We start from the raw sequence: 22,829 nt of genomic DNA on the forward strand, positions 1-22,829 counted from the left end.
AACGGCAGATTTTCTACATATGCGTACAGAGGCCCATTATCAGCAACCGTCACTCCTGTCATTTACAACATTAACTATGTCTACACTGTATTTCTGATCAATTTGATGTTATTTTAATGGACAATTTGTTTTATTTTCTTTCAAAAACAAGTGACTCAACTTTTGAATGGTAGTGTATATATGTATGTATGCATGTATATACACTGCTCAAAAAAATAAAGGGAACTCTAAAATAACACGTCCTAGATCTGAATGAATGAAATATTATGATGATGATGTCCCAGATGTGCTCAATTGGATTCAGGTCTGGGGAACGGGCGGGCCAGTCCAGAGCATCAATGCCTTCCTCTTGCAGGAACTGCTGACACACTCCAGCCACATGAGGTCTAGCATTGTCTTGCATTAGGAGGAACCCAGGGTCAACCGCACCAGCATATGGTCTCACAAGGGGTCTGAGGATCTCATCTCGGTACCTAACGGCCGTCAGGCTACCTCTGGCGAGCACATGGAGGGCTGTGCGGCCCCCCCAAAGAAATGCCACTCCACACCATGACTGACCCACCACCAAACCGGTCATGCTGGAGGATGTTGCAGGCAGCAGAACGTTCTCCACGGCGTCTCCAGTCAGTCACGTCTGTCACATGTGCTCAGTGTGAACCTGCTTTCATCTGTGAAGAGCACAGGGCGCCAGTGGCGAATTTGCCAATCTTGATGTTCTCTGGCAAATGCCAAACGTCCTGCACGGTGTTGGGCTGTAAGCCAAACCCCCACCTGTGGACGTTGGGCCCTCATACCACCCCCATGGAGTCTGTTTCTGACCGTTTGAGCAGACACATGCACATTTGTGGCCTGCTGGAGGTCATTTTGCAGGGCTCTGACAGTGCTCCTCCTGCTCCTCCTCGCACAAAGGCGGAGGTAGCGGTCCTGCTGTTGGGTTGTTGCCCTCATACGTCCTCCTCCACGTCTCCTGATGTACTGGCCTGTCTCCTGGTAGCGCCTCATGCTCTGGACACTACGCTGACAGACACAGCAAACCTTCTTGCCATAGCTCGCATTGATGTACCATCCTGGATGAGCTGCATTACCTGAACCCCTTGTGTGGGTTGTAGACTCCGTCTCATGCTAGCTACCACTAGAGTGAAACCACCGCCAGCATTCAAAGTGACCAAAACATCAGCCAGGAAGCATAGGAACTGAGAAGTGGTCTGTAGTCACCACCTGCAGAACCACTCCTTTATTGGGGTTGTCTTGCTAATTGCCTATAATTTACACCTGTTTTCTATTCCATTTGCACAACAGCATGTGAAATGTATTGTCAATCAGTGTTGCTTCCTAAGTGGACAGTTTGATTTCACAGAAGTGTGATTAACTTGGAGTTACATTGTGTTGTTTAAGTGTTCCCTTTATATTTTTGACACCTGTCCACAACCTCAAACAGTCACACTCCAAACTCCATTATGGCCAAGATCAAAGAGCTGTCAAAGGACACCAGAAACAAAATTGTAGACCTGCACCAGGCTGGGAAGACTGAATCTGCAATAGGTAAGCAGCTTGGTTTGAAGAAATCAACTGTGGGAGCAATTATTAGGAAATGGAAGACATACCAGACCACTGATAATCTCCCTCGATCTGGGGCTCCACGCAACATCTCACCCCGTGTGGTCAAAATGATCACAAGAACGGTGAGCAAAAATCCCAGAACCACACGGGGGGACCTAGTGAATGACCTGCAGAGAGCTGGGACCAAAGTAGCAAAGCCTACCATCAGTAACACACTACGCCGCCAGGGACTCAAATCCTGCAGTGCCAGACGTGTCCCCCTGCTTAAGCCAGTACATGTCCAGGCCCGTCTGAAGTTTGCTAGAGAGCATTTGGATGATCCAGAAGAAGATTGGGAGAATGTCATATGGTCAGATGAAACCAAAATATAACTTTTTGGTAAGAACTCAACTCGTCGTGTTTGGAGGACAAAGAATGCTGAGTTGCATCCAAAGAACACTATTCCTACTGTGAAGCATGGGGGTGGAAACATCATGCTTTGGGGCTGTTTTTCTGCAAAGGGACCAGGACGACTGATCTGTGTAAAGGACAGAATGAATGGGGCCATTTATCATGAGATTTTGAGTGAAAAGTCTGTGTTGCCCAGCAACAGCCCCAAAACATCACTGCTCTAGAGGAGCTCTGTATGGAGGAATGGGCCAAAATACCAGCAACAGTGTGTGAAAACCTTGCGAGGACGTTTGCACCTGACGTTTGACCTCTGTCATTGCCAACAAAGGGTATATAACAAAGTATTGAGATAAACTTTTGTTATTGACCAAAGACTTATTTTCCACCATAATTTGCAAATAAATTAATAAAAATTCCTACAATGTGATTTTCTTTTCTCATTTTGTCTGTCATAGTTGAAGTGTACCTATGAAAATTACAGGCCTCTCTCATCTTTTTAAGTGGGAGAACTTGCACAATTGGTGGCTGACTAAATACTTTTTTGCCCCACTGTATATATATATATGTATATGTATATATGTCAATATGCATTTGTTGTCAATGTTTTAGTGTCAATCTGGTGGCAGTTGTGAAAACAGTTGGAAGAGTTGCAGAGTTAATAGAACATAATATCATTGTTGATCAGATGCTTTTTTATGAATTAGGCTACTCTCTCTTGAACCATATGGTCTATCTACTAGAAACTCATGGACAATGTGGACACAGATATAAAACACAAATAGTATATATGAATAATTGTTTTAAAAGTTATTCCAGTATAAATTACCAAAATTAAGATGGATTGCCATAGATGTTCTGTGGCAATACAGAAGATTCCAACCCGAGTCACAATACTCTCTCTCTCTCTTGGCTTCATAAAAGGCATGGAGAGGTTGTCATCATTCATCTGAATAAATGGGCTGTTTGAAGGGGGATATTTGATTAACTAGATTGAGGTTTCTACAACAGATAACACAATATCAAGGCATTCCTGTGCCTCATCAGTTATCATGACATGCTTCTTTGTGACAGGACTCCAGGAAAAACCGATGCGCATTTGGAGATTAAGGGAGAATTTATCTAGTAAGCATTGATATGAAATCCAACCAAAGGAAATTAAATGCTTGCGTAGGTACACCACTGGCCTTCAGATTGTTAGGAATTCCCATCGCATCTTATTGCACAATGGAGATTTGCATTGACAACCTTTTCATGAGTTGGCAAACCCTCACGTTAAATCTTAAATCTATAATTATGTATTGCACTTCAGACAGTCAATTCAAGACATGAAGAATAGTAGTGACATCGATACAGCATTAACCATTTATGATAGCTAAGCTGTCCACTGACGAGCCAGATATTAACATACTTACCAACTGTATCTACATGAACAATCTCAGCTATTTTGAGTATGCTGTGCGTAGAAGACATGAATCTCTAATCTCCCTCTCATGTCTGTGTGCGATGCATTATTGATTATGTGATCAGTTCGGGCATTAGCCTGTGAATTCTAGGATTAATCAAATGGAGTGGATGAGAGTACCTGAGTGGCTGGTGGTGTGTGTGTGTGTGTGTGTGTGTGTGTGCCTTCTTTAAGTGCCTGCCTCACTGTAATGGCCGCCATGCTAACAGGAACAGACAGCCTGTAGCCCACTGAGCCTTGGTGCAGCCACACGTCTCGCTCACCTCAAATGAGTCCTGTCAAGGGCCCCCACATCGGACGCCACCCTAATTGGCAGTGTATTAACAAGCAAATCATTCCAATTAGCAGGCGCATAGTGATGAGGAATAATATTCTCTGTGTGATGGTGGGGCGGCGGGGCTACCGCGCTCCGTCATTTGCATTTTCTAATTTCCTAGAAACAATAGCAAGTAAATTGGAGGATGGGAGCGGAGGAGGCACCGATGACAGAGCGATACGGTACGTCAGCTAAGGATCCTCTCCGCCACATGGTAGAAGAGACGGTCTGCGGAGCTCTGCAGCACAGAGCAGCACCACCAGGAGAGATTCTTGACTCTGTCTATTGTAGTCACTGCCTGGAGCAAAAGCCTTAACAGTCTCCACCAGGACTACAATTACTGCTGTACCTTGTGTGACCCTTCGCTCTACAGTTAATTATCCATGACAAATATAACCACACACTAAATAATAATGGTTCTGATTAGTACCAGATAGGGGTTATTTGGCTTGTAACCATAGTAGAACCCTTTTTTGAAGGTTCAGTAAGGAACCATGCTCATAAGGGTTCTAAATGGAACCCGTATGGTGCTATAAAGAACCCTTTCCTAAGGTTCTATGAAGAACCATTAAAAAGGTTATATATAACACCAAAAAAGGGTTCTGCTATGGTTACAACCCTTTTTTATTATTATTTATTTATTTTATTTCAACGTTATTTAACCAGTTAGGCCAGTTGAGAACAAGTTCTCATTTACAACTGCGACCTGGCCGATATGAAGAAAAGCAGTGCGACACAAACAACAACGCAGAGTTGCACATGGGATAAACAAACGTACAGTCAATAACACAATAGAAAGATCTGTGTACAGTGTGTGCAAATGTAGTAAGATTAGCGAGGTAAAGGCAATAAATAGGCCATAGTGGCGAAATAATTACAAAAATAGCAGATCCGTACCCCATTGGGCGAGGCGCGTTGCAGGAAAGTATATTCAGTTCGTAGATGGCTATATACTGTAGAACTGTTTTTTATTGTTCTTTACAGAACCGTTATGGAGAATGCTTCTATGTCGACCCTTTTGAAGAGCCATACAGGTTTCTTTTTATTCTTGTCAGCCATATTATATTGTTCAATTTCCATAGGTGTTATTTCTGACTTAATTGAGAAGTTGAATCAAGTGTGCTACCTCTGGAACAGCTGGGGGTGCCTAAGAAGAGAATTGAGGACCACTGACTGATTCAATCAACTGTTCACAATTAACACAAGGTGAGATGCAGTCAAGACACAGCCACTGACCATAGCTCAGTGTATAAGTATAAGGTGTATAGGTGATTATGCAATGGTTTAACACAACACATTAGACTAACAGGAATGACACTCTCACTCACGGTTGCACAAAAATAGCTGTGCGCAAACAACTCCCCAAAATATTTTAATGAGTGCCTCCCCCACATTTTTTGTGAACACATTTTGTGAACTGTAATGAATCATTGAAGAGCTCAAAGGGTCCTTTGAGTCATTATGGTTCCACATAAAACCATCTCTTTTTCCAAAGAACCTTTGAGGAACCCAATTTTTTTTCAGAAGTTATGGGAAGAATGAAGTCAAATTGACAAAAGGCTATCTTTCACTTCCTCATTAGGTACATCAAGTTGATCTACTACCACTAGCCATATATATTATGATCAAGTGTTGAGTGAACCTATGACAGACAGTCTCTCTGTCTCCAAGGAGTTAGTTTGGTGTTGGATAAATCAGTTTGGGAGTCCAGTGGCATTTGTCAGTAGAGACAATGGAGACCATATCATTGGTAATCTGAGCGCCAGCTCAAAGATGCCTGAGCAGATTGATTAATGATGGGAGAGTAGAAGGAATGAAGGAGGTGGGGTGCTACAACAGCCCACAGTGTAATGGATTGTGTGTGTGTGTGTGTGTGTGTGTGTGTGTGTGTGCTATATTTTTGGCTGCCGTTAAGGTGGCGCGAGTGTCAAATGCGCGTTAGTTTGCATTGTTGTCATGTAAAGACTGGCACACTGGCATTTTCCAGCCCGGTTTGACAATTGACCTGTCTTATATCAGCTGCTTGAGCTCAGATGTGCGGCGAGGAAATATTTGAAGTGTGTCCATAAAAACCTGATCCAAAGTGCTAATCACAGGCAGCGCTGATAAGAATATTTAAGACCAACCAAAAGGTGGTTTTAGCGGTAACGCAGTTGGTTATGGCATGAATTTTGACAACAACTGCAGCCTATCCAGCTGTGAAGCACACTGCCCATACGCTCAGGGAACAAGAGTAGCCTAATATACTTTTGCTGCCTGTACACTTCCTATTTAGAAACATAAAAAACATGTTTTTTTCCATTTTGTTTCATTTAATTAAAAACCAAGGCTTTTTTTGTCTGCCCAATGCAACCGGAAAGTAGTCAAGACTTTCGATAAAGGGGTTGGCTCCTGAGACCACTTGGAAATAAATCTTAATAACCAAAGCTTTATTAAAATATCAAGTTTGAGAGGAGTAAAACAGTGAGCTGACATTTCTTTTTATCTCTGCATTTTAGGCAGGCCCACATGATTTTACCCATGTAGGTCCCATTTTGGACTTGCGTAAAACCCCCTCCTGTAACGACCGTTGGTGGAAGAAGGTGAGGACCAAGATGCAGCGTGGTAAGTGTTCATCATTATTTTAATAAACTGAACACTAAATACAACAAGGAACAAAAGAAACAACCGAAACAGCTCCGTCAGGTGCAAAACACACTAAACAGAAAATAACTACCCACAAACCATAGTGGGAAAACAGGCTGCCTAAGTATGGTTCTCAATCAGCTGCCTCTGATTGGAAACCATACCAGGCCAAAACCAGAAATACAAAACATAGAACAAAAATATAGAAAAAAGAACATAGAACGCCCACCCTAGTCACACCCTGGCCTAACCAAAATAGAGAATAAAAAGCCTCTCTACAGCCAGGGCGTGACAGCTCCTTGATGTGCGTGTCCACATCCATCATGAAACAAGAGAACCATGGTTAATACCGGTGAACCTTGTATTTAGAAGCTATCTGTAACCTGTAAGGATTGCCTTTCTTCCATTTCATATGTTCAAAACCCTTTCTCTTTGGCCTACTATACAGTAACTAAGGCTGGTTCAGCAGCAATGTGTGTCTGTTTTTATCCTGTCGGTTTTATGTTAAATGTTATTACAACCAAACGTATTACAATGATTCACCTTCCTAGTTTTACGGTGATAACGTCCGTGGTGCACTTGAAATGCAACTTCTGGAGATGTGTGAATGCGATCTGATCTGTAAAATGGTTCTGACTATGTTCATAAAACACAGGCCTATTTATGAGCAGTATAACGGTGAGCGGACATTCTCTCACTCTATTTATATTGGATCTTTGTCTAGCTACTAAGAAAAGTTTGGATGTGCATAACACCCTCAGTAGTCTGCCTTGTTTTAATATTATATGCCCACAGTGAGAAATGACGGTGCCTGTAAGTGTGACATAACTAAACAACAACTTGTTTTATATAGGCTTTGTTCAGAATTTGATTAGAATTATTTGTTCTCTCTTTAGTCATTAACAATAATTAATTTAACCTTGCTTATTGAATATGTTTGGAATGTCCATGCTCAGCCATAATGCAATTAACAGTAGGTCTAGCCCCTATATCAGTGTGAATGCTATTGAAACCATGCAATTACTTAGAACAAAGTGGACTGCAAATGGGTTCAAGTTAATGTATTTAGCAAAGATAGGTTTACATTTTGTGATTTTGTTTCTGTAAGCCATTTAACAAACTACAATGGACTAACATTGGAATTGGAGTTGATTCCAAGGCAATACATACAAGTCTATGAATACCCAACTTGAAGCAACAACATATTTCGCCATGGAGCACGTTCTGATTGGCCAGTAAGCGGCCAATCCTCGACACCCACAAGATGTCACACCCCTGAGCCAATACTGTACATTTCTGAAGCACCTTTGGCAGCGATTACAGCTGCAAGTCTTTCTGGATAAGTCTCTAACAACTTTGCACACCCGGATTCAAAATTCTTCATGCTCCGTCAAATTGGTTGTTGATCATTGCTAGACAACCAATTTCACTCTTGCCATTGATTTTCAAGCAGATTTAAGTCAAAACTTTAATAACTTTTCGACTCAGGAACATTCACCGTCTTCTTGGTAAGCAACTCCAGTGTAGATTTGGCTTTGTGTTTTAGGTTATTGTCCTTCTGAAAGTTGTGTTCATCTGCCAGTGATAATATCATTGGTTAATTCTCAAATATTAAAATGGCATACAAAGAACAGCATACAAAAAACAATTCGATAGCATATGATCATAGATTCATTTCGGACTACACAAGCTTACAAACAATTACAATGGAAAAAGTCACAAGAATCACAAGAATGAATGGCTTCAGATCAAAGTCTACGTTGAGACCGAAGGGAGCAAGGGTCTTTAAGTTAAAGATCCAAAGCAGCCTCTCGTTTTAACAAAATAAATTATCGAGGTCCCCCCTCTCCTAGGGAGGGTGACATGTTCGATGCCAATATAACGCAGAGACAAAAATCGAGTGGTTTGCTTCCAAAAAGTGGACCCCAACTGGGTAAGTAAAGTTTCTACACCTAATGGTGCTACGATGCTCTGGGATACGTACTTTTAATTCGCGCTTTGTTTTACCTACATACATTTTACCACAAGGACAAGTTATAAGATAAATAACTGCCTTAGTGGAGCACATAATAACACATTACATTTACATTTAAGTCATTTGGCAGACGCTCTTATCCAGAGCGACTTACAAATTTACACCTTACACCTTTGATTGGGATCGATTTCCCTGTTTGTGGGTGTTTGAAGGCTCTACATTTATAAGTGCCATTGCATTGAGCACAGCTCACTTGTAATTTCCATCCAATAGGGGCGTAAATAGATGTTGTTCAGGAATATCTTGGGGTGGTAAATCAGAGTCTACCAATTGGTCTGAGATTTCTGCCCCACGAGAATACGACCAAGGGAAGGTCCGAAAACACATTACCGAGACTGTCATCGGAATTTAGACTGTGCCAATGTTTGTGAACAATTCCCTTAATTTGTTCAGAGCACTTTGAATAGCGGGTAGTTAGAAGGCAAGAATGTGTCTTTAAGTAATCTAACACAGTACCATTTGGTACAATGATATACAGTACCAGTCTAAAGTTTGGACAACTACTCATTCAAGGGTTTTTCTTTGTTTTCACTATTTTCTACATTGTAGAATAATAGTGAAGACATCAAAACTATGAAATAACACATATGGAATCATGTAGAAATCAAAAAAGTGTTAAACCTCAAATTCTATTTATTATTTGAGATTCTTCAAAGTAGCCACCCTTTGCCTTGATGACAGCTTTGCACACTCTTTTTATGGCAGTTTTGGAGCAGTGGCTTCTACCTTGCTGAGTGGCCTCACAGGTTATGTCGATATAGGACTCGTTTTACTGTGGATATAGATACTTTTGTACCGGTTTCCTCCAGCATCTTTACAAGGTCCTTTGCTGTTGTTCTGGGATTGATTTGCACTTTTTGCACCAAAGTACATTCATGTCTAGGAGACAGAACACATCTCCTTCCTGAGCGATATGACGGCTGCGTGGTCCCATGGTGTTTATACTTGCATTTGTACAGATGAATGTGGTACCTTCAGGCGTTCGGAAATTGCTCCCAAGGATGAACCAGCATTTCTTTTCTGAGGTCTTCCTGATTCCTTTTGATTTTCTCATGATGTCAAGCAAAGGGGCACTGAGTTTGAAGGTAGTCCTTGAAATACATCTGTAACGGCGTTCTTGTTTAGTTGAAGGAGAGTCGGACCGAAATGCAGCGTGTAAGTTACTCATGTTTATTGAAAGAAGACAAAACGAACTAACACGAATAACTAAATAAATACAAAAAAAAACAACAAACAGAACGAAACCTAATACAGCCTGACTGGTGCAACCAACACAGAGACAGGGACAATCACCCACGAAATACAAGGCGAAAAACAGGCTACCTAAATACGGTTCCCAATCAGCGACAACGAGAAGTACCTGACTCTGATTGAGAACCGCCTCAGGCAGCCAACCTAATTAACACACACACACACACACACCCCTAATCAACTACCAACCCAAACACTACAAACCCCAATACAGAAATACAATACAAAATAACCCCATGTCACACCCTGGTCTGAATAACTAATAAACTAAAACACACAATACTAAGACCAAGGCGTGACAACATCCACAGGTACACCTCCAATTAATTCAAATGGTGTCAATTAGCCTATCAGATGCTATTAAAGCCATACCATAATTTTCTGGGATTTTCCAAGCTGTTTAAAGGCACAGTCAACTTAGTGTATGTAAACTTCTGACCCACTGGAATTGTGATACAGTGAGATTACATGAAGTAATCTGTCTGTAAACAATTGTTGGAAAAATTACTTGTGTCATGCACAAAGTAGATGTCCTAACCGACTTGCCAAAACTAAATTGTTCACAAGAAATTTGTGGAGTGGTTGAAAAACAAGTTTTAATGACTCCAACCTTAGTGTATGTAAACTTCCGACTTCAACTGTAACTCCATCATGCTTTATGAATCCATATGGTTTCCCTGTCTCTTCACATAATCACATAACAGCAGGCTAGCACATTGCCTGACCCATCCCAGCCTATCCCAGCTCAGCCCATGCAGCCCAGTTGAAAGCACACAAGACATTCAAAATCCTTCATGTCAAATTATGGATGTTGTTCTGTTCCCTGGCTGCCCCTATTAATTAAGCTGTCAGAAAAGTTCTGTGAATCTCCGATCGATGCAGCCATGGCCAGCTATGCATTTCAATGACATAATTTAATCAATTTATGAGATTATATAAGTATAAATAGCGAGGCAAATGTCGATGGGTCACAGCAGGAAAATATATGAGATAGCATACTAAGAGACAAATATATATATATACTGTATGTAACTCTCAGACTGAACTATTCAAGGGTGAATTATTTATTAACTCAATGTAACTCTGAATTCAAATACATGTTATTGCTTTTACCTACTGGATACTGATTATACAGTGCCTTCAGAAAATAATTCACACTCCTTGGTACTTTTTCCACATTTTGTCATGTTTCAGCTCCATCACCGCTCATCTCACCTCTCTCCTCAAGGGTGGTCACAGTAGGTTTGTGTGGAGTCCAGCAGCTGATGAGGCCTTCCACCAACTCAAGGGACGTTTCACTTCCACCCAATTTCTCAAACACCTGGTATCCTTTGTGGTTTGAGGTGGCTGCTTCAGAGGTGGGTGTGGGGTCAGTTCTGCTTCAACGACAAGGTAATCCACAGAAATTGTATCCGTGTGCATGTCCCCTGCAGAGATAAATTACGAAGTCGTTGACCGAGAGCTCCTGGCGGTGAAGTTGGCATTAGAGGAATGGAGACACTGGCTGGAGGGTGCCAAGGACCCAATCGACATCCTCATCGACCCATTCGTCATCCTCATCGGAACCTGGAGTACATACGGACAGCAAGGAGGCTGAATGAGCGCCAAGCAAGGTGAGCCCTTTTCTTCACAAGATTTTACTTCATGCTGACCTATCGCCCAGGTTAAAAAAAACACCAAAGCCGATTCCCTGTCCCGTCTCTACGATTCGGGAAAGGGTCCTGTCCAGAATACACTCATAATCCCTTCCTCTCGAGTCCCTGTGGTCTGATACGTAGATGTGACCATCCGCCAGGCTCTGGAAAGGGAGCCCGCACCCTCTAACTGACCTCCTGAGCGCATCTACGTTCCCAAAGGGGACGTAAGGGATCGGCTGCTCACCTGGGCGCACACTGCTGTTGTCGTTCGACATCCAGGTATTTCTCGCACTACCCAATCTATCTCCCAGAAGTATTGGTGGCCTACCTTTGTGCAGGACATTAGTTGCTATGTCAACTCCTGTTCCATATGTGCTCAAACCAAATCCCCCCACGGCACGCTCCAGCAGAGAAACTCCTTCCCGTGCCTCAGCGTCCCTGGTCTCCTCTATCCATTGGCTTTGTCACTGATCTCCGATCCACCATTTTTGTGGTTGTGGATAGATTTTCCAAATCCTGTCGTTTCATCCCTCTCTCGTGTCGCCCTACTGCTCTCCAGTTCGCTGAGGCACTATTCCAGAAGGACTTCTGGCATGATGGCCTTCCGGAGGACATCGTCTCCGACTGTGGGCCCCAATTCACATCACGGGTATGGAAAGCCTTTATGGAGAAGCTCAGAGTCACGGTCAGCCTCACATCCGTGTATAGGCATCAGTCCAATGGGCAGGTGGAGAGGATGAACTAGGAGCTGGGGAGGTCCCAGAGGAGTCACTGTCAGGACCGGCAGGGAGAGTGGGCCCGACTCCTTCCATGGGCCGAGTGTAGCCCACAAAGATCTTCGCCACGGCACAACCCAAGGGGGGGCGCCAACCCAGACAGGAATATCACGTCAGTGACTCAACCCACTTAAGTGACGCACCCCTCCTAGGGACGGCATGGAAGAGCACCAGTAAGCCAGTGACTCAGCCCCCGTAATAGCGGTAGAGGCAGAGAATCCCAGTGGAGAGAGGGGAACCGGCCAGGCAGAGACAGCAAGGGCGGATCATTGCTCCAGTGCCTTTCCGTTCACCTTCACACTCCTGGGCCAGACTGCACTCAATCATAGGACCTACTGAAGAGATGAGTCTTCAATAAAGACTTAAAGGTTGAGTGTAGGGTAGGCACACATGGGTGGCAGACCATTCCATAAAAATGTAGCTCTATAGGAGAAAGCCCTGCCTCCAACTGTTTGCTTAGAAATTCTAGGGACAATAAGGAGGCCTGCGACCGTAGAGTACGTGTAGGTATGTATGGCAGGACCAAATCGGAAAGATGGGTAGGAGCAGGCCCATGTAATGCTCCGTAGGTTAGCAGTAAAACCTTGAAATCAGCCCTTGCCTTAACAGGGAGCCAGTGTAGAGAGGCTAGCACTGGAGTAATATAATATTTTTTTTGTTCTAGTCAAGAATCTAGCAGCCGTGTTTAGAACTAACTGAAGTGTATTTAGTGCTTTAGCCTGGTAGCCGGAAAGTAGAGCATTGCAGTAGTCTAACTTAGAAGTGGCAAAAGCATGAATGAATTTTTCTGCATCATTTTTGGACAGAAAGTTTCTAATTTCTGCAATGTTACATAGATGGAGGAAAACTGTCCTTGAAACAGTCTTGATATGTTCATCAAAAGAGAGATCAGGGTCCAGAGTAACGCAGAGGTCCTTCAGTTTAATTTGAGACGACTGTACAACCATCAAGATTAATTGTCAGATTTAACAGAAGATCTCTTTGTTTCTTGGAACTTAGAACAAGCATCTCTGTTTTGTCTGAGTTAAATGTAGAACATTTGCAGCCATCCACTTCCTTATGTCTGAAAACACAGGCTTCCAGCGAGGACAATTATGGGGCTTCACCATGTTTCATCGAAATGTACGGATGTGTGTCATCCGCATAGCAGTGAAAGTTAACATTATGCTTCCGAATGACATCACCAAGAGGTAAAATATATAGTGAAAACAATAGTGGTCCCAAAACGGAACCTTGAGGAACACTGAAATATACAGTTAATTTGTCAGAGGACAAACCATCCACAGAGAAAAAAATGATATCTTTCCGACAGATAAGATCTAAACCAGGCCAGAACTTGTCCATGTAGACCAATTTCGGTTTCTAATCTCTCCAAAAGAATGTGGTGATCAATGGTATCAAAAGCAGCACTAAGGTCTAGGAGCACGAGGACTGATGCAGAGCCTCGGTCTGACACCATTAAAAGGTAATTTACCACCTTCACAAGTGCAGTCTCAGTGCTATGATTGGGTCTAATACCAGACTGAAGCGTTTTGTATACATTGTTTGTCTTCAGGAAGGCAGTGAGTTGCTGTGCAACAGCTTTTTCAAAAACTTTTGAGAGGAATGGGAGATTCGATTTAGGGCGATAGTTTTTTATGTTTTCTGGGTCAAGGTTTGGCTTTTTCAAGAAAGGCTTTATTACTGCCATTTTTAGTGAGTTTGGTACACATCCGGTGGATAGAGAGCCGTTTATTATGTTCAACATAGGAGGGCCAAGCACAGGAAGCAGCTCTTTCAGTAGTTTAGTTGGAATAGGATCCAGTATACAGCTTGAAGGTTTAGAGGCCATGACTATTTTCATCATTGTGTCAAGAGATATAGTGCTAAAACATTTGAGTGCCTCCCTTGATCCTAGGCCCTGGCAGAGTTGGGCAGATTCAGGACAACTGAGTTTTGGAGGAATACGCAGATTTAAAGAGGAGTCCGTAATTTGCTTCAAAGGATCATGATCTTTTCCTCAAAGAAGTTCATGAATTTATCACTGCTAAAGTGAAAGACATCCTCTCTTGGGGAATGCTGCTTTTTAGTTAGCTTTGCAACAGTATCAAAGATTAATTTTGGATTATTCTTATTTTCCTCAATTACGTTGGAAAACTAGGATGATCGAGCAGCAGTGAGGGCTCTTCGATATTGCATGGTACTGTCTTTCCAAGCTAGTCGGAAGACTTCCAGTTTGGTGCGGCGCCATTTCCGTTCCAAATTTCTGGAAGCTTGCTAGTTTGCTAGTAGCTAGTTTCTTATTACAAATGTTTTATGTTTTTAGGGGTGCGACTGCATCTAGTGTATTGTGTAAGGTTAAATTGAGTTCCTCAGTTAGGTGGTTAACTGATTTTTGTACTCTGACGTCCTTGGGTAGGCGGAGGGAGTCTGGAAGGGCATCTAGGAATCTTTGGGTTGTCCGAGAATTTGTAGCACGAATCCAGTGCACCATCCACCATCAGAAGCAGCAGACAGACCGCCACCCCAGTGAGACTCTTGTGTTCCATCCAGGGGATTGTGTCTGGCTCTCTACAAGCTGAGCCCCTGGTTTGTGGGGCCATTCAAGGTTCTCCGGAGCGTCAACGAGGTGACGTATAGTTTCAGCTTCCCAGTGACTACTGGTCTTCCAGAAAGGAAGTCAGGAAGTAAACAAATAGTTGTTAGATAGTAATAGCAAAGATTTTTATTACTAACCTATTGCTCTATGTATGGTATTATTATTGGCACAGACAAATTGGGAAACCTATCTGGGCAAAATGAGCTGCATTGTACCCGGGAACAATAATGCTTCTCAGACACAGACAAACTGCACATGTTCCTGTCCCTGAATGCAATAGAGCTTAGTGTCAGGCTGCAGGTCATCCAACATCCTGAGTAGGGTGTCGATACGTCACCTGATACGTCATTCACCAGTTGTCAGTGTGCAGTGATCATTTTGTGGCCAATGACTACAATGGTGACCATTTGAAACTGGGTTCTGTTCCCACTGTCTTTCCATGGACAACAAAACTCCAGCCATTCGAGGTAAGTTAGGTTACTAACTGCTAGCTAACGGTGACTAACCCCATTCCGTACAAATTTGCGTAATGATGGCATTCAAACAGGGCTGCATTGAAAACTAGGCGTTTACAGATTTCTGTTTGTGCTATTGATTGCATAAAGTGACTTGCTTGACCTAGCCTTGCTCTGGCTGTAGAATATCAGTTTACGTTGAATATATTTTCACCAAATAAAATAAGTGATAAAAAAACAATACAGAAAATAAAAAACAGTGTGCAGGTGTAGTTGGAAGCTCAAAGGCATATAAAAAACCACACCACAAAAAAAAAACATACAATAAATATGTTTTTTTTTAATAAGTAGAAAATAAGTTTTGAAAAAAGGTGTTAAAACAGATAACAAACCCCACTAATCATAAATGTACAAATGAACCAATAAGCTATCACAAACAAAACAAGCATATTTCTTTTGTTTAAATGTGTGTGTGTGTGTGAGTGTGAGTGTGAGTGTGAGTGTGAGTGTGAGTGTGAGTGTGAGTGTGAGTGTGAGTGTGAGTGTGAGTGTGTGTGTGTGTGTGTGTGTGTGTGTGTGTGTGTGTGTGTGAGTGTATGAGAGTTGGGCTATATGGAAGAGATTACAGAATAGTTTGGTCATCAGGCTGACCCCTAGTCTTTGCTTGAAGTTAGTGAGGGATGAGGTTTTGGCAATGTGAGGATAACAATTCCAGATTGTGGTACCTCGTTAACTGATAGAGAATTGACGATGTGAGGTATGGCAGTTGGGAGGTGAGGTTTAACACAGTGTCTTGTGTAAAATAGATGGATTTCAGAATTAACCTGGAAGAATCCATTGAAGGGTTTAAGTCAACTGTTTGGGAGGTTTGAGTATTGGTAGATGAAAATGCATAATTGGCGTACATTAATGTTGATAATAGACAATATATTTAGTTTCTTATACTGAGGTGCTGATGGAGCCAGGTAATTAGAGGAGGTGGCTAGTCTTGCAAATTGATTTTGTGTGATGGGTAATTTCTGTAGGTACGAGGCATTTGTACTGGCCCAGACAATATTACAGTAAATGAGATACGGGTAAATTAAGCTATAGTAAAGAGTTAGCAAGCAAGCCTGATGAATAAACCACTAATCTTTCAGATGATATCAACGGATGATATCAACAGATTTCATCACTTTGCTGCAGACAAATTGGAACTGTAGTCCATGTGGGGTCAAACGTTATCAGGAAGGCTAGTTCGGAACATCTGGAAATGGATTTTGAATCACTGATTTTAGCATCAAAAGAATCGGCCAAAAATGTCAGGTCCGGTACCAACATTGGGCCGCGGGTGTGAAAGATTCAGCAGGATACTGGCCTTACACATCTGGCTAAAAGATTACTGCAGCTCTGCTGGAGTCACTTTTATAGATGACTTTGACACTTCTGGAAAAAGAAGATACTCTACAGGAATGACGGAGTCCATCTAAATCATCTTGGCTCCTGGACTCTGTCCACACATTTCAAGGATTCATTGAAACAATGACTTATCAATGACCCAAGACCAGCTCAGCTAATCCCTACCATTGGGACAATGAGTTGTCATCACACTGTATTAAATGTACGTTATCCTAGGGGTGTTGGCAGAAACAAAGTACAGTTGAAGTTGGAAGTTTACATACACCTTAGCCAAATACATTTAACCTAGTTTTTCACTATTCCTGACATTTAATCCGAGTACAAATTCCCTGTCTTAGGTCAGTTAGGATCACCACTTTATTTTAATAATGTGAAATGTCCGAATAATAATAGAGAATTATTTATTGAATAATAATAGAGAATTATTTATTTCAGCTTTTATTTCTTTCATCACATTCCCAGTGGGTCAGAAGTTTACATACAGTCAATTAGTATTGGGTAGCATTGCCTTTAAATTGTTTAACTTGGATCAAACGTTTCAGGTAGCCTTCCACCAGCTTCCCACAATAAGTTGGGTGAATTTTGGCCCATTACTCCTGACAGAGCTGGTGTAGCTGAGTCAGGTTTGTAGGCCTCCTTGCTCGCACATGCTTTTTCAGTTCTGCCCACAGATGTTCTATAGGATTAAGGTCAGGGCTTTGTGATGGCCACTCCAATACCTTGACTTTGTTGTCCTTAAGCAATTTTGCCACAACTTTGGAAGTATTCTTGGGGTCATTGTCCATTTGAAAGACCCATTTGCGATCAAGCTTTAACTTCCTGACTGACGTCTTGAGATGTTGCTTCAATATATCCACATCATTTTCCTTTCATTGTAACGGCGTTCTTCTTTTGTTGAAAGAGAGGCGGACCGAAATGCAGCGTGTAAGTTACTCATGTTTATTTAGTGAAGACAAACGAACGAACTATACACGAATAACTAATAAATACAAAAACAACAAACAGAACGTGAAACCTATTACAGCCTGACTGGTGCAAACTACACAGAGACAGGAACAATCACCCACAAAATACAAAGCAAAAACCAGGCTACCTAAATACGGTTCCCAATCAGCGACAACGAGAATCACCTGACTCTGATTGAGAACCGCCTCAGGCAGCCAAACCTATTAAACACACACACCCCTAATCAGCTACAATCCCAACTACTACAAACCCCAATATGAAACTACAATACAACATAAACCCATGTCACACCCTGGTCTGACTAACTAATAAACTAAAACACAAAATACTAAGACCAAAGCGTGACAGAACCCCCCCGGGAGGTGCGGACTCCCGAACGCACCTCAAAACCATAGGGAGGGTCCGGGTGGGCGTCTGTCCATGGTGGCGGTTCCGGCTCCGGACGTGGACCCCATTTCATAAATGTCATTGTTCCTCCCCTTCGCGTCCATGGATAATCCACCCTAACCGCCGACCATGGCCGAATAGTCCTCACCCAGAACCCTACATAACAGAGGAGCAGCTCGTGACTGAGGGGCAGCTCGGGACTGAGGCAGCTCGGGGACTGAGGGGCAGCTCGGGACTGAGGGGTAGCTCGGGACTGAGGGGCAACTCGGGACTGAGGGGCAGCTCGGGACTGAGGGGCAGCTCGGGACTGAGGAGAAGCCCAGTACTGAGAAAAAGCCCAGTACTGAGAAGAAGCCCAGCCAGGCAGTTGAATCCGGCAGATCCTGGCTGACTGGCGGATCCTGGCTGACTGGCGGATCCTGGCTGACTGGCGGATCTTGGCTGACTAGCAGATCTGGCAGATCCTGGTTTACTGGCGGATCCTGGCTGACTGGCAGATCCTGGCCGACTGGCGGATCCTGGCTGACTGGCGGATCTTGGCTGACTGGCGGATCCTGGCTGACTAGCAGATCTGGAAGAGTCTGGTTGACTGGCAGATCTGGAAGAGTCTGGTTGACTGGCAGATCTGGAAGAGTCTGGTTGACTGGCAGATCTGGAAGAGTCTGGTTGACTGGCAGATCTGGAAGAGTCTGGCTGACTGGCAGATCTGGAAGAGTCTGGCTGACTGGCAGATCTGGAAGAGTCTGGCTGACTGGCAGATCTGGAAGAGTCTGGTTGACTGGCAGATCTGGAAGAGTCTGGCTGACTGGAATGGTCTGGCTGACTGGCAGATCTGGAAGAGTCTGGCTGACTGGCAGATCTGGCTGCTTCATGCTGACTGACGACTCTGGCTGCTCCATGCTGACTGGCGGCTCTGGCTGCTCCATACTGACTGGCAGCTCTGGCTGCTCCATGCTGACTGGCGGCTCTGGCTGCTCCATGCAGATTGACAGCTCTGGCGGCTTCATGGAGACTGGCAGCTCTGGCTGCTCCATACAGACAGGAGGCTCCGGCAGCGCTGTAGAGGAGGAAGGCTCTAGAACCGCTGAACAGACGGGAGACTCCGACAGCGCAGGAGAGGGAGAAAGCGCTGGCTGCACTGAACAGGCGAGGCGCACTGAAGGCCTGATGCGTGGTGCTGGCACTGGTGGTATTTGGCCGAGGACACGCACAGGAAGCCTAGTGCGGGGAGCTGCTACTGGAGGGCTGGGGTGTGGAGGTGGTTCTGGATAGACCGGACCGTGCAGGCGCACTGGAGCTCTTGAGCACCGAGCCTGCCCAACCTTACCTGGTTGAATACTCTCGGTTGCCCTGCCAGTGCTGTGAGGAGAAATAGCCCGCACTGGGCTATGTAGGCGAACCGGAGACACAGAGCGCAAGGCTGGTGCCATGTAAGCCGGCCCAAGGAGACGCACTGGAGACCGGATGCGTAGAGCCGGCTTCATAGCATTAGGCTCGACGCTCAATCTAGCCCGGCCGATACGCGGAGCTGAAATATATCGCACCGGGCTATGCACCCGCACTGGGGACACCGTGCGCACCACTGCATAACACGGTGCCTGCCCGGTCTCTCTAGCCCCCCGGTACGCACAGGGAGATTGCGCAGGTCTCCTACCTGACGCAGCCATACTCCCTGATAGCCCCCCCGAAAAAAAAATTTGGAGCTGCTTTTCGGGCTTCCTTGCCAACCGTGTTCCCTCATATCGTCGGCTCCTATCTCCGGCTGCCTCTGCTCTCCTTAGTGCCTCCACCTGTTGCCATGGGAGGCGATCTCTTCCGGCCAATATCTCCTCCCAAGTGTAGCAACCTTTACCATCCAGCACGTCTTCCCATGTCCATTCTCCGAATAATTCCTCCTCCCTTTGCTGCTCCAGCTGTCGCTGCCTGTTAACACGCTGCTCCTGTTTCCTCTTCGCCTGCTGCACTTTAGGGCGGCTACACTCTTCTGGTTTAGCCCAGGGTCCTCTTCCGTCAAGGATTTCCTCCCATGTCCAGGAATCCTTAATACGCGGCTCCTCTTTGCGCTGCTCCTGCCTGATGACACGCTGCTCGGTCTGAGTGTGGTGGGTGATTCTGTAACGGCGTTCTTCTTTTGTTGAAAGAGAGTCGGACCGAAATGCAGCGTGTAAGTTACTCATGTTTATTTAGTGAAGACAAACGAACGAACTATACACGAATAACTAATAAATACAAAAACAACAAACAGAACGTGAAACCTATTACAGCCTGACTGGTGCAAACTACACAGAGACAGGAACAATCACCCTCGAAATACAAAGCAAAAACCAGGCTACCTAAATACGGTTCCCAATCAGCGACAACGAGAATCACCTGACTCTGATTGAGAACCGCCTCAGGCAGCCAAACCTATTAAACACACACACCCCTATCAGCTACAATCCCAACTACTACAAACCCCAATATGAAACTACAATACAACATAAACCCATGTCACACCCTGGTCTGACTAACTAATAAACTGTCAGGATTTGGCCAGGGTTGTTCCGGGTTTTGGTCACTAGATGCCCCCATTGTGCTTTTTGACCTTATGTTTTTTCCCTTGTTCCCCATTATTATTTGCACCTGTGCCTCGTTTTTCCTGATTGTATTTAAACCCTTAGTTTCCCTCAGTTCTGTGCTCTGTGTTTGTATGTTAGCACCCAGCCCTAGTGTTCTGTGTATTCTTGTCGATTCCGGTGGATGCTCTTGTGGAATTCTGTTTTTGTTTTTGAGTATCTTTTGAGGCTTTTTTGTGCTATTCCTACCACCTTTTGGATTTGCCATTTTTGTATTTAAGGACTTCTCCTTTTTACTTTATTAAATACACCGTCTTAAGTACTGCTGTGTCTGCCTCATCTTCTGGGTTCTGCTGACTATTCGTGGCTCAGTTGGTTAAGTGACTGTTTCTCACTCCGGAGACCCAGGTTCGTAACCGGGTCCTGACAGAAACACAGAGCCAAAAATTAACCCAGAGGCAGCCAGTTCCCAGGTCCTTTTGCCATGCTGTCCCACCACCAGGAGACTGTCCAACGCCACGAAGCCGCCCTGGTTCAGCAAGAGGCCTTAATGGCTAGACATTGTCATCTTCTGTCGGAGATGCTGACTTCCATTAAGCAAATATCTGATCGTCTTACCCCGGCAACAGTTCCCGTCCCAGTACCTCAGATTCACGTACCCATGGCAGTTAACCCCCTGGCTGAACCTCGTCTTCCACCTCCCCAACGGTTCTCAGGTGATCCAAGTGCTTGTAAAGGGTTTCTCACCCAATGTTCTCTCTCCTTTGAGCTACAACCCTCGTCGTTTCCCACCGACCGGTCTAAGATCGCTTATAGCATCACCCTGCTGTCGGAAAAAGCCCTGGCCTGGGCTACTGCTGTGTGGGATGCCCATAGTTCCTGCTGTGCCAGCTACTCTGCCTTTGCTGAGGAATTCAAACGAGTGTTTCAAGGCCCAAGCAGTGGTTCTGACTCAGCCAAACAGCTCCTGACTCTCCACCAAGGTTGGCGCAGCGTGACGGACTATGCCATCCAGTTCCGCACGGTGGCAGCAGCAAGTGGCTGGAACAACGAGGCGCTCACGGTGTGCTTTCTGAAAGGCCTTTCTGACACTATCCAAGATGAACTGGCCACTCGGGAACCACCAGACAATCTCGAGTCCCTGATCAAGTTGTCCTCACGCATTGACCAGCGTCTGAGAGAGAGAGAACTCAACCGTAGACCTCTAGCCCCTATCAGTCCCAGCTCCGAGTCCCCACCTTTATCCTCGCTGGCTCCATCGGAACCCATGCAGATTGGACGCATCTCCCAGGCTGAGAGAGACCGCCGGATGAGGGAGCGACGCTGTCTATATTGCGGCAAACCGGGCCATTTCCGTTCCACGTGTCCCGGGCTCCAGGGAAACGCTCTGTGCCGTACAGACCGGGGGGAACTGTAACGGGAAACATAACCTCCTCCCATCCGTCCAACTCCCGTCTGCTCATTCCAGTCACCCTCTCCTGGGACAACCACAAGCTTCAACTTCAAGCCTTGGTAGACTCTGGAGCCGCAGGTAACTTCATGGATGGTGTCTGGGCGAAGGAGAATGGCGTTCCCTCTGAACCTCTAAGTGAACCCATGAGGGTCACTACATTGGATGGAAGCCCTTTGGGATCTGGACTTGTCACTCATGTCACTACCTCCTTGCGACTTTCAGTTTCACAACACCAGGAATTGATGAACTTTCATTTGATCTCCTGTTCCGAGTTCCCTCTCGTCCTTGGATACCCCTGGCTTCACAGCCATAACCCTCACATCGACTGGTCTGTGGGCACTATCAAGCAGTGGGGTCCTACGTGCCAAGCTACTTGTATTTTCCATAATTCCCCGAGTTCTACTCCCGAGTCTTTAGAATCCATCGACCTGACCCGAGTTCCCGAGTGTTACCATGACCTCAAACTGGTGTTTAGCAAACAGAGGGCCACCATGCTACCACCCCATAGACCTTACGATTGCCCCATCGACCTGTTTCCGGGCACTTGCCCCCCCAGGGGTCGGATCTTGTCCCTATCTCCACCCGAACAAGCTGTTATGGATACCTACATCAAGGACGCTCTGGAAGCAGGCCTCATGCGTCCATCCACCTCCCCGGCGGGAGCAGGGTTTTTCTTTGTGGCAAAGAAAGACGGTGGATTACGTCCTTGCATCGACTACCGGGGACTCAATGCCATAACCGTCCGTAACCGTTACCCGCTACCCCTTATGGCCACAGCCTTCGAGCTGCTCCAGGAAGCAGTTGTTTTCACTAAGCTTGACCTGCGGAACGCATACCATCTTGTGCGGATCAGACCTGGTGACGAGTGGAAGACCGCTTTCAACACGCCTACTGGTCACTATGAATACTTGGTGATGCCCTTCGGCCTGACCAACGCCCCAGCGGTGTTCCAAGCGCTCATAAACGATGTGCTTAGGGATATGCT

The sequence above is a fragment of the Oncorhynchus masou genome, chromosome 11 (assembly GCF_036934945.1).
Source record: "Oncorhynchus masou masou isolate Uvic2021 chromosome 11, UVic_Omas_1.1, whole genome shotgun sequence".
In the NCBI taxonomy this organism is placed as follows: Eukaryota; Metazoa; Chordata; class Actinopteri; order Salmoniformes; family Salmonidae; genus Oncorhynchus; species Oncorhynchus masou.